Here is a 10,952-nt window from a genome sequence, read left to right as displayed (position 1 = left end):
GAGCATGCTTGGGACTGGATGAAGCGTCGCCTCACGCGGTCTGCACGTCCAGCACGAACGATGGTCCAACTGAGGCGCCAGGTGGAAATGGCATGGCAAGCCGTTCCACAGGACTACATCCAGCATCTCTACGATCGTCTCCATGGGAGAATAGCAGCCTGCATTGCTGCGAAAGGTGGATATACACTGTACTAGTGCCGACATTGTGCATGCTCTGTTGCCTGTGTCTATGTGCCTGTGGTTCTGTCAGTGTGATCATGTGATGTATCTGACCCCAGGAATGTGTCAACAAAGTTTCCCCTTCCTGGGACAATGAATTCACGGTGTTCTTATTTCAATTTCCAGTAGTGTAGTTATTGGAACAGATAGAAACGGGTAAAATTCAGGAAAACCTTTTTTAAGATGGAGAGGAACGTTACATGACAAAATTAGGCTACGCGGCAGTTTTTTTTTTTTTTTTTTTAAATTCGAACAGTCGGCATTACTTACTCACGCAGAAGTTTCGCCAGGCACCAACCAGGAAGCGTAAGCAAATCAACACCGTTGCTCGGTCGGGATCACGAGCACAGTACCAGTTTCCAACAAAGCAGACCGAACTGCCCTCGTTCCTATTGTAACATTACATAAGGGAAACAGGCAATATGCAAGAACATCAAGCAGAAGCCTGAGTAAGCACTGTAACGAATTTGTTATGCATATTACAGTCAGTAAGATGGATGACGTTCATGTCGTCTGCACTCGATTCTCTGGTTATGGTATGGTAACAGTTTCTATGGGGGATTCTTCTAGTACTGGGGTCTCTTTTGCTGTCGTATGAGACGGCAAGTGATCCGAAGTCCTAGCTGATAGAGTCCAAAGTGCAGTAATGACATCAGCACAGAAGGCAGCGCTGATGGAAAGTTTGAGTGTCCACCAACATGGCACCTGTCCACTGGCAGAAGCCGTCCTACACTCGAGCGTTGCATCAGTCTGAATGCCGACGTTCGGCATTCAGTACAACCACATGGCATTCGACATCATGGTCTACCGGCGGAGACAATGCAGGCAGTAATCTCGGAGGGACTGAGTGTTCCCCATAACGCTGTGCGAATCAAAAGACGCTTATCATGATCATCGCTATCTTCAAGCCGAGGAGGCGGCCTACCTCGCCAGCGGACGGAAAAATTGCAACATCAGGGTGTCATCGACTTCCATTCTGAGCTGATGCAAGATCCTCGGCACTATGAGTCTACTGTTGGATTAAGCAGAGTCTTCTCAAGACTACGTAGCCGCCTCTCGTTGCAGAAGAAGAATCAATGGCTTGTAGTCTGAATGATAAACTGAATAATTTTCAGTATTGTTTTATTGCATATAATGACGTCGCAAATGTCCACGGTATGCAGCTGCAGCCTGATAAATTAGATGAACTAATAGGATTTTCCAGACAGGCAGAGGGCAGGCCTTACAGATTTTGGCTATGTATAAAATTACAGACTGTCGTATAAGGATGCAGATGAACTGCAAGTGTGTATCCTATCTTTAAAATGAATATATTTCTTAACATTTATGAATTTATTCGAAAGATGGCCTAGAATTTAAAAGATAACGTGATTACAGTGATACTCAGACGATCTAGCTTGGTGTTCTCCATGTTCATAGACGCCTGGGTAAGGTTCTTTACAAGGGTGAGTGGCCATACACCCAAACGTTATCAGGTGTGTTCAGTGTCAGGATCGTTTTGATGGTTACGGATTCGGTATTTGTTCATTTTTCCAGTGTAACAGCTTACAGAATATTTGACCATCGTGTGCTTTGTAAAGCTGTCAGTGACTGCACTCAGATATTGTAAATCGGTTACTTCAATAGATTTGGATGAACTTGTTGACCATTATTAATTTATTTACTGTAGTTGATTTTGATACATTGTATAGGGCCTTCGGCTTGTATTTGTCATTGCCAGTGTAATATTATTCTATGTAAGGCCACCAATCAAAGTAACTTGTGTTTAATGTGAATAAGCTTTGATACAGTGGTTGGGCTTCTTTAACATCCTGAGGGATCATTCCTTGTTTCACTTATGTAAAGGCCTTCATATTCCTATTTCTATATATATCCACATTTAAACATGGAAACAGAAAAGATTGTAACAACTACAGAGGTATCTCTTTAATCAGCGTTGTAGGTAAAATCTTCTCAGGTATTATTGAAAGGAAAGTGCGAGTATTAGTTGAGGACCAATTGGATGAAAATCAGTGTGGGTTTAGACCTCTTAGAGGTTGTCAGGACCAGATCTTTAGCTTACGGCAAATAATGGAGAAGTGTTATGAGTGGAACAGGGAATTGTATCTATGCTTTATAGATCTAGAAAAGGCATATGACCGGGTTCCTAGGAGGAAGTTATTGTCTGTTCTACAAGAATATGGAATAGGAGGCAACTTTTGCAAGCAATTAAAGGTCTTTACATGGATAGTCAGGCAGCAGTTAGAGTTGACGGTAAATTGAGTTCATGGTTCAGAGTAGTTTCAGGGGTGAGACAAGGCTGCAACCTGTCTCCACTGTTGTTCATATTATTTATGGATCATATGTTGAAAACAATAGACTGGCTGGGTGAGATTAAGATATGTGAACACAAAATAAGCAGTCTTGCATATGCGGATGACTTAGTTGTGATGGCAGATTCGATTGAAAGGTTGCAAAGTAATATTTCAGAGCTAGATCAGAAATGTAAGGACTATGGTATGAAGATTAGCATCTCCAAAACGAAAGTAATGTCGGTGGGAAAGAAATATAAACGGATTGAGTGCCAAATAGGAGGAACAAAGTTAGAGCAGGTGGACGGTTTCAAGTACTTAGGATGCATATTCTCACAGGATGGCAACGTAGTGAAAGAACTGGAAGCGAGGTGTAGCAAAGCTAATGCAGTGAGCGCTCAGCTACGAGCTACTCTCTTCTGCAAGAAGGAAGTCAGTACCAAGACTAAGTTATCTGTGCACCGTTCAATCTTCCGACCAACTTTGTTGTATGGGAGCGAAAGCTGGGTGGATTCAGGTTACCTTATCAACAAGGTTGAGCTTACGAATATGAAAGTAGCTAGGATGATTGGAGGTACTAGTAGATGGGAACAATGGCAGGAGGGTGTCCACAATGAGGAAATCAAAGAAAACCTGGGAATGAACTCTATAGATGTAGCAGTCAGGGCGAACAGGCTTAGATGGTGGGGTCATGTTACACGCATGGGAGAAGCAAGGTTACACAAGAGACTCATGGATTCAGCAGTAGAGGGTAGGAGGAGTCGGGGCAGACCGAGGAGAAGGTACCTGGATTCGGTTAAGAATGATTTTTATTCAAAAATGGTTCAAATGGCTCTGAGTACTATGGGACTTAACATATATGGTCATCAGTCCCCTAGAACTTAGAACTACTTAAACCTAACTAACCTAAGGACAGCACACAACACCCAGCCATCACGAGGCAGAGAAAATCCCTGACCCCGCCGGGAATCGAACCAGGGAACCCGGGCGTGGGAAGCGAGAACGCTACCGCACGACCACGAGATGCGGGCAATGATTTTGAAGTATTAGGTTTAACATCAGAAGAGGCACCAATGCTAGCACTGAATAGGGGATCATGGAGGAACTGGATAAGGGGGGCTATGCTCCAGACTGAACGCTGAAAGGCATAATCAGTCTTAAATGATGATGATGATGATGATGATCCACTGGCCTGTGTCCCAGAGTGCATTGCATATTTCTAGCAAACGTTTGCCTGATCTACGACGTAACTGGAAACGGCCATATAAGAAGAAAGTTGGTTAATCCGAACAGGTTGCTCGTTCTCATTGATTCGCTGTTCAGTCCTGACGATCGAGTGTCCACTACAACCATTGCCGACGATCACGTTTTCTTAACATGTAAACATGTATAGATCATCTCTGTTAGATCCCCGTGTTCACCCCTGCAGTCTGCACCAACGTTAGCTAGCCACACACGAAGGGATTTTAACAACGGTGCCAGGAATATTTCTAACGGGTTCCGGAAAACCCACAGGCCCGCCAGCATGGCCTTTTACATACGTTCTCAGAACGAGTAATTCTGCTGCCTCAGCTGGGCAGAGACAAACTTTCTGCAATGCAGCACATTCAAAAAGTCCATGAGTTTTCCTGTGGTTTTCTTACGACAGAAACTAGGTGCTTCAAGAATGGTGAAGGATTGGACCACCGGCCAAGTGGAGAAACTTACAGGATTGGGTCACAGAAGCCCTTCTTTGTTGAAACTGACCCATGAACACTGAACGAGCAAGAATGTAAAAACAAAGACATAAAAGGAGAATGCTGAAACATTTATAGATGGTCTTCGAAGAATGGGCGAAAGTGTAATAAAAACTGTGCTACAAAATTTGTAAATACAGTTCACAAAAGAGTTCAGGAAACTAATACGCTCTGGAAGATGCAGAGAAAGGCCGTGGGAATGAACTGTGTAGTTCAAATCAATTACAGGTACACGTTGACCACCGTCCGATACGTGAAATCTATTGTAATGCAGGCGGTGCGTGTGATTTGACTGCTTGGCTTGTGATCTTCGCCTCCAGTGTAGGTAACAACTACAATCGTTCGCCATCTATTGGCTGTGTTATGCATTACAGTGTGGCCCCACAGAAGGAAGTGAGTACTGGTGTCCCAATGCCTTCTGGTTAGGTACACAGATGGCAGTTGTCATTTGGTGGCGTTGTATTCAACCAAATACATACAGTGAGACATCTTAAAGCTATGGAAGATGCAAGGGCGGTGTTTTCGATTAAAAAAGGATGGACTTTCACTCTGGTTGCTGCAGATGGCAGTGCCTCTCCATGTGTCATTTGTAGGTTATGCAAACAGCAGGGAGACAGGTCAGCACACAAGGTGAGTGGGACAAGGTCGCCAACGTTTTATTACCCCACGTGAAGACCAACACCGGACATGTCTATGTTGCGGCGTCGTAGGGATGCTCTCAAAGTACTACAAGACAACCTGAGGAGGGGGGGGGGGGTGCAAGAGCCGCTGTGTCCGATCAGACTGTAACGAAGTGGATATGAGGAAAGACCGTATGAGCTACATGTTCTGTTAAGCTACCCCACATGACACGACCACATCTCGCAGCTCGCCTTCGGTTCTACAATTCCGGTGGCAACTGGCAACTACATCACTGGCGAGACGTGTTACTCACAGACGAGTCTAGATATCCTCTGAGGCAAGGTGATGGTCCTGTTTGTGTGTGATGACAGTGGTGCGCAGCGGCTACTACATTTTGTCCAGGTAATCGACAGGTTTCCAAGATTCTATTATGATTCTGGGAGGCTTCCGTCTTGGCAGCCATACAGACCTTGTCGTTGCCTATCGTTGCCTTACCTCCAGACAGTACATCTAACACTTCCCGTTTGACAGTGTAGTGGCTGCTGGATACGGCGGAGGCTCTGAATCCCATCTAAAGCCAGGGCCCATGTGGTGGGCATCAGAAGGGATGTCCAGACATTGTAGCAGTGGAATGGCCAGGGCTGAATCCCGACCTACACCCCATCGTGCATGTGTGCAGCGTTCTTGAGAGATGTGATCGTGGTCGTTCCACCACAGATCTCAAAAAACTCTCATGGGCTCTCATTGAGAATGGGAACGGCTACCACAGGGTGACAACTGTGGGCCTCTTATTCGAGCCATGCGACGTTACTATCAGACAATGACCAAAGCTCACAGAGGACATACACGTTATTGATGCTCTCAAAGTCCAATGAAAAGCGCCCTGGATGATGGGATGAATGATACTTGCCACTTTGTTTTCGATATTTGTCAGACATTTCAGTTCTTTTTAAGTAAATGGTCAAGGATTAAATGGCGTTTAGCTGTGCATTTAATTTACGAAAGGTAAAGTTATAATTTGGTAACATACACAGTACCCAGTTATCACTCACTGGAGTACGTCAGAGGCTCAAATACAAGTTCCCCTAATTCTTTTGAGCAGTGTATAAACCAACTGTGTTGTGAGTGCGGATAACAAATTTGTTGTACACACATTAAAAGAAGTTGTGCATCACCACATTTCCCAGAACTCCTGAAGAGCGACGTTGATTGTGGATATTGTATCACAGACACAGTCCCTTTGACTGCTCAGACATGCCACTAAACCCGTCCAAAGATGTAAACAAACATGCATGAGCAGCGCCTATTAGACGGAGGGGGTCCGACAGCCAATATGTTCCAGTCATTCCACCGGTTCGTGTTGTCTATAGTTCAACCATGCCTAGACAGACAATACCGCGGTTGGATCGCGTCCGCATTGTTACTTTGGGCCAGGATAGGCTCTCAAGAAGAGAAGTGTCCAGGCGTCTCGGAGCGAACCAATGGCTCTGAGCACTATGGGACTTAACTGCTGTGGTCATCAGTCCCCTAGAACTTAGAACTACTTACACCTAACTAACCTAAGGACATCACACATATCCATGCCCGAGGCAGGATTCGAACCTGCGACCGTAGCGGTCACGCGGCTCCAGACTGTAGCGCCTAGAACCGCACGGCCACTCCGGCCGGCCGGAGCGAACCAAAACGATGTTGTTCTGACATAGAGGGGATAAGAGAAACAGGAACTGTTTATGACATGCCTCGCTCAGGCCGCCCAAGGGCTAATAGTGCAGTAGGTGACCGCTAATTACGGATTATGGTTCGGAGGAACCCTGACAGCAACGCAAACTCGTTGAATAATGCTTTTGTTGCGGCCACAGGACGTCGTGTTACGACTCAGACTGTGAGCAATAGGCTGTACAATGCCAAACTTCACTCCCGACGTCAATGGCGAGGTCCACCTTTGCAAACACGACACCATGCAGTGCGGTACAGATGGGTCCAACAACATCACGAATGGACCGCTCAGGATTGGCATCACGTTTGCTTAACCGATGAGTGCCGCATGTGCCTTCAACCAGACAATCGTCAGAGACTTGTTTGGAGGCAACCCGGTCAGGCTGAACGCCTTAGACACACTGTACAGCGAGTGCAGCAAGGTGGAGGTTTCCTGTTGTTTTGGGGTGGCATTATGCGGGGCCGAAGTACGTCGCAGATGGTCATGGAAAGCGCCGTAACGGCTGTCGATACTAGAATGCCATCCTCCGACCGATAGTGCAACCACATCGGCAGCATATTGGAGAGCCATTACTCTTCATGGACGACAATTCGCGCCCCCATCGAGCACATCTTGTGAATGACTTCCTTGGGGATAACGACATCACTCGACTAGAGTGGCCAGCATGGTCTCCAGACGTGAACCCTAACAGACGTGCCTGGTATAAATTGAAAAGTGCTGTTTATGGACGACGTGACCCACCAACTACTCTGAGGTATCTCCGCCCAATCGTCGTTGAGGACTGGGATAAACTTGACCAACAGTGCTTTCATGAACTTGTGGATAGTATGCCACGACGAATACAATCATGCATCAGTGCAAAATGATGTGCTGCTGTGTGTTAGCAGTACCGGTGTGTAAAGCAATCTGGACCACCACCTCTTAAGGTCTCGCTGTACGGTGGTACGGCATGCAATGAGTTGTTTTCGGGAGCAATAGAGAAGGCGGAAATAATGTTTCTGTCGATCTCTACTCCAATTTTCGGTAAGGGTTCCGGCACTCTCGAAACCGAGGTGAAGCAAAACTTTTGTTGATGTGTGTATTATGTTCGTCATCCCGTTACTCACACCTGCTTTACTGCCCTTTCCAGAGGATCAAGGCCCCTTGCAGAGAGTTTTCATTAAGCACCTAAGTTTCTCTGATTCCGAATAAGACCGGAATGGCTGGAAAGTTGCTTTTCGACATTCCATTGTGCGAATTCCCTTTCAGGAGGAATGGAGTACATAGCGTTCGAATCACCGACAACTGCATAATTTTGGTGATATTACCGTGCATAACAACATCCTGTCGATTCAAAATCCTAAAATTTAGTACTGTACGCTAATGCCTAAAAACGCCGCACGATACAACACACTTGCGGCGAGAGAGTGGCAGCTACCGAAGCCCGTCGCCTATGTTTTCTAGCCAGTCTAGCTTCCACCGCAACCCTGTATCCGCAGATCAATCGGTGGCGATGTACGCTACACACTTGCAGACAGATCTGAGACACTAGATCCGACGGGAAGGGCCTGCACGTTAGTCGAAAATGACTGGCTTGAAAACGGCGGGCCGGTTTTGTCAAAATATCCGCAAAACTGGTCCATGGTTTTGCACCGTCGCAGAAAACCTTTCGTCTGACTCCACCTGTTGTATTCCTACGTATCTGCCACACATCATCGTGCGATCCGGTCTCCGACATTCACGTTCGGTGATGAGATGTGGCCGTACTGTTCCTTGTAGCCTACTGGTGATTGCGTTGTCCTTCAAGCTCTTTCCATAGAGGCGCACCACAGTATCACACAAACAGCCACCCAGCTTAGCGGCTTACAAGATGTTCGTTCCAAGACGTTGGGGTAGTCGATGGTGTGTTAAACTCTAATACTACCTGATTCCATCCAAGACGCATTGCTGCAAACAATCTGCTGCTTAAGTCAGTGAAATTACCCATTTGTGGCCTGTACCATTTCTAGAATGATTCCCCATTCATCGCTGCTCTGCTTGGTCGCAACGCTAACAAGTGGATTTCCGTCCCGCAGTAGACATTGGTCATAGCGTTTTGCATCAGTAAATAAATAGGGGTGAGGAGCACAGAGTGATGTAGGGAGTTGGGGATGCTCGGAGGTATAGAGGAATGAGGAGGAGGATGTGGTAGGAAAAGGGAGACAGGACGAGACGGACAGAGACAGTGCGAGAGAAGACGCACAAAGATTCCGTGGCAGGAGCAGATGGACATTGGAAGGGAGGGCAGGAGTAAACGGCCAGAGAGAGAGAGAGACAGTATGAGGTTGCCGTGGTCAAAGCAGAGAAAGCCGAGAGAGGGGGAGGAGGAGATAGACAGGGTCAGACAGGAAGATGACATCAATTGAAGGAGGAGAATGGATAGATGATTAGAGGAAGGGGCAGGAAGGGAAGGGAGGAGATGGACAGAGAAAGTGTTATGCTGAGGTGACGAAAATAATGGGTAGCGGTATCCACTTATGTGGCGGTAGTATCCCAGACACGTGTTATAAAATAGCAGCGCGTGCTCAGGTGAGTCATGTGAAAGGGTTTCAAACGCGATTATGGCCGCACAACGAAAATTAACATACTAAGAATACTGAATGACAACTGGAGCTAGACGTTAAGGGATCCAATATTTCGAGATCCACGGTGTCAAGAGTTTGACGAGAATACAACATTTCATACATTACCTCTCACCACAGACAATGCAGTTGTCCACTGGCTTCACGTAACGTCTTAGACCGCCGTTTGAGTTATCAGTGCTAACAGACAAGCAGCACTGAGTGAAATAACAGCATATGTCAGTGTGGGACGTACAAAGAACGTATTATCCATTAGGAAAGTGCAGAGAAATTTGACGTTAATGGGCTATGGCAGAAGGCGGCCAGCGTGGCTTTGCTAGCAGCACGAGTTTGCCTCTCCTGGGCTCGTGACCATGTCGGTTGAGCCCCAGACGCCTGAAAAACAATGGTCTGGTCTGATGAGTCCCAATTTCGATTGGTGGTAAGAGGTAATGGCAGGGATCGAGTTCGACGCAGACCCCATGAACCCATGAAACCAAGGATATACAATTCAGTTTGCAAGCTGGTGCCGTCTCCAGAACGGTGTGCACTGCTGGAATGCACTGGGTTTTCTTGGCGAACTAAACCGATCAGTAACTGCAAATTGTTATATTCTACTACCTGTAGAACATCTGCAGCCATTTATGGGCTTCATGTTCCCAAACAATTATGGACGGATGACGATGCGCCATGTCACCAGGTCACAATTGTTCGCAACTGGTTTGAAGGACATTCTGGACAACTGGAGCGAATGGTCTGGCCAACCGATCCCCCGACGTGAATCCCATTGAATATTTATCGGACATAAACGAGAGGTTGGTGCGAGTACAGAATCCTGCACCTACTTCACTTTCGTTATTATAGACGGTTATAGGGGCAGTATGGCTCAGTATTTATGCTGAGGACATCCAACGATTGTTGCGTCCACGCCACGTCAAGTTTTTGCACTATGGCAGGCAAAAGGAAGTCTGATAGGATATTAAAATATATTCAATGACTATGACTTTCATTACACACACACACACACACACACACACACAAACACACACACACACACACACACACACACACACACATATATATATATATATATATATATATATATATATATATATATATATATTTAAGTACGTCAGTTTAGAGAAATGCGAAACAAGCAACAGGCGTCTCTTGTTGCTTGATAGATAACAGTTATTTGGTTTGCTCCGAAATTTTTTTGTAAGTGTATCATGTTATTTCCGCAAAACGTCTTGAATCCCAGTTCCGAAACGTGTCACTGCTTAAATTTTGGATACAAGCCATCAGCAATGGCGGCCCAATACTTTCGGAGTAAGAAGTCACTCTCATTCTGATATCGGCCTTTTCAAAGAGGTTCGGAGAGGTGGACAGAGGTTCATGGCACTATCTTTTCCTTGGTGAGGGAAACTGCCCCTAAAAGAGGGGAAGAATCAGCAAGGAGCAATGGCAGGAATAGCATGCAGGTCGCAATAGAAACCGCTGCATGAAAGACACGTAATGTGTATCCACAGGACGTGTGGCCTGTAACTGGGAAGTGTCATGATGATCTCTCAACTGGAAAAATACGCCGTGTAGCCAGCATTCATATTCCCGAGACGGAGGTGACCTTGAGAAATACATTGAATTACCACCGAGGCCATAACCTTCTACCAGCATGTGCCCGAAATGTCAGAAATTTGAAGGTGACAGAGAAGCTAGAAATTCTGAAAAGGGAAATTCTGTGGCTCAATGTGATACAGTGGGGGTCAGTGAAGTGAAATTTAAAGAAGAA

Source organism: Schistocerca cancellata, unplaced genomic scaffold (assembly GCF_023864275.1).
Source record: "Schistocerca cancellata isolate TAMUIC-IGC-003103 unplaced genomic scaffold, iqSchCanc2.1 HiC_scaffold_718, whole genome shotgun sequence".
Lineage (NCBI taxonomy): Eukaryota > Metazoa > Arthropoda > Insecta > Orthoptera > Acrididae > Schistocerca > Schistocerca cancellata.
Note: the sequence above shows the minus strand (reverse complement) of the source record.